The sequence below is a fragment of the Gavialis gangeticus genome, unplaced genomic scaffold (assembly GCF_001723915.1).
Source record: "Gavialis gangeticus isolate Ggan-Ray unplaced genomic scaffold, GavGan_comp1, whole genome shotgun sequence".
NCBI lineage: Eukaryota > Metazoa > Chordata > Crocodylia > Gavialidae > Gavialis > Gavialis gangeticus.
Window position 1 is genome coordinate 8,133,029 of NW_017728980.1, and position 2,777 is coordinate 8,135,805.

Here is a 2,777-nt window from a genome sequence, read left to right on the forward strand (position 1 = left end):
TACCAAATTACATTATCAGATCATAGTCCTGCTTCTGATTTATTCCTTCTTTGTTCTTCAACTCTTCGTACATCTAAGCAATTAACCTCTCAAAGAGCTGGAGAACACATAATTATCCTCATTTGTCTAAACGTCACCAAGATGGCTGCCTTTCAATTAACCTTCTGGGAATGGAGGAAAGTTGGAGTGATACAGTGATCATTTTGAACCTCACTCTCTCTTTTTTTTTTTAAATGTAATTTAATTGAAATATTCAGATGATAAAATATAGTCAGATAACTGTTAGCACAGGTAAAAGGATCAAGAGGGGCTTGAGGTAGACAGGGAAATCAACTGAGCTATGGTAACATTATAGCAGTATTTTGCACTTCTGTCTGAGGATATCAAAACACTTTATATATATTAAATGGATCGAGTCTGGTAAGCCCCTTTGTGAGGGGAAACTGAGGCACAAAGGAATTAAAATATAGCTCTTTTGCTAAAAAGGGGTGACTAAAAATAGAGCCCTGTTGGATTTTAGAGGGTTTTTTAGTGAGTAGATGCCTGATCAAATTTACTCAACAGATAAAGGAAAGTGTCCGGAAAGCAGAGATGGAAAGTGGTAGAGGACTGAAAAGACTCTGGACATGGGTAGAGACTGAAAAGAGCCACAATGCTCATTTAAGGAGCAGATGAATCAGAGAGGATGGGACAAAGGTATTCGGATGAATTCACAGGAGAAGGAAAGTATGGAAATCACTTTTGAGTGCAGACCAGCCCTGGAAAATTTCAGTCTGAAGGATGAAAATTCTGCTAAGTTTTAAGTGCCTGAAAATAGGGGACTTGAATGGAATACTTAAGCAACCATCACAGCCAGCTGCCTCTTCTGCTAAAAACATTTCTTACATTAGTACAGTTTGTTTCACCCGGGGTTATGAACCCATTTCTTAACAAGTGATGTATGCAGGAATCATTTTACCCACTACAGAAGTGCAACCACAATTGGGGTGGGATGTAGTGGCTGTTTAATAACATATGACAAAGGTACATTGCAGTACCACAGTGATGAGTGCAGTATAAATGCATGGGAGAGATTCTTGCCTCTAATACCACTCCCACACACAGTGGCTACAGAGGCCATAAAAGTGCCTTGGTCGGGGACATTCCCCAGTATAAATACTGTCAAGTCATCTATGGGCTGCTTTAGCAGGTTCCCACGCAAACAGAGGTGCTTCTCCCTGTTGGGCTGCATTTTTCAGGCGATGCAGGACAGAATCTCTCCCATGGATTAGGACGGCTGCATAGACATACACGCAGATATGCCAAGTATTATGAAGAGGAGCTAGAATTTAATGTGGACACATCAGTCCAAATCCCAGCCACACTAGCCTCTTCCACTTCAGGCAGAACAACTCCCAAGCTCGGAGTATAACTCGTGGCTCTGCTACAAACTTATATGGTCTTGGCTATATCACTTAATTACTCTGCCCCCTCAGGTCCCAGCAGTAACTCTTGGGTAACAGCGCTCTTCTCCCTCTTCTCTCCCAACCTTTGCCCATTTAGAACCTCAGCTCTCAGGATCAGGAACAGTCTCTTATTATATACATGCACAACCCTAACAAATGGTCTCAATCTGGGTTTCTTTCTGCACCCAGAACACCAATAATAGTAAAATACTACTACTAGCAATACTTCTGCATGCACAACCCTAACAAATGATCTTGATCTCAGCCTCTATCTGCACCCAGGACACCAGTAATAGTAAATACTACTACTAGCAATATAACTGTACTACTCTTGATTTTCATAGACATTAGGGCTGGAAGGGACCTCGAAAGATCGAGTCCAGCCCCCCCGTCCAAGGGGCAGGAAGTCAGCTGGGGTCATAGGGCTGTTAGCCTACAAGAAGCCAAGACTCGATACTACTACTACTATTACTTTTTGTTATTATTTAGGGAAAACTAATTGGTTCCAATAGGAGTTTTGATTGGGAAGGGATTTGGATGAAGGTCTTCAAGATGTAACCACCTCTGCGAGTCTCTTCCGAGTTGGAATTCAACCAGGTGGATGCAGCCTGTGAGAAATATGGTGGGATTTTTAATGATCACTGCTGGTCAGGACCTGAGTCTGATGTGAAGGAAAAAGGTCGTTCAGTAATAAAGTTAACATTAGAGAAGCTGTCACGGTGAAACTGTCTTTGTCTTGGTTTATTTTAATAACAGAAATGTTTTGCTGAGATAGCGTCTGACACACCGAGCAGATTATTATTTCCCACCCTTCCCTTTCTAATAAATATGTATCGTTTCCACCAGAAAGTGCCAGGTCAAACCTCCCCTCCAGAACACGGTATTAGAAAAGATGCCGACGCCGGCTGTTGCACGTCAATAATAATAATAATAAAAAAAAATCCCAACAGAACTCTGAAGTTCATCACATTTCATTCTTGACAAGCGTGGCTTTCCAATTCATCTCCGAGCCACTGCTTCCCTCACAGCGTGAAATCTAGCCCGCCAAAAAGCAATTTCAGCTTGGGCACCTCGTAGTTTTTTTTTCCCCCCAGTTCTGATGTACAGCAGAAGATAAAGAGAGGAAAAATGGGGAGGCCAGACGGCCAGGAGGCGCGGCAGGGAAAGAGCGCAGGGATTGTCCGGACTTACTCAGCCAAAGCTGCTCCAAGCACATATTCTATTTGTAATCGCTCAATGAGATACGCATCTGCCCCGACAGTGCAGAGCATTTAAACAAAGTTCAGCTCTGCTTTACACTGGCATTTCCTATGAAGATCCCCCCCCCCCCCC

At 42.8% G+C, this 2,777-nt stretch overlaps 1 protein-coding gene across 6 annotated transcripts in view; it reads right to left on the reverse strand.

The window, feature by feature from the left end:
- The window catches only part of LOC109292186 (opioid-binding protein/cell adhesion molecule homolog), an 805,011-nt gene that overhangs the window by 225,971 nt on the left and 576,263 nt on the right, over positions 1 to 2,777 (reverse strand). The gene's annotated exons all lie outside the window — the stretch shown is intronic.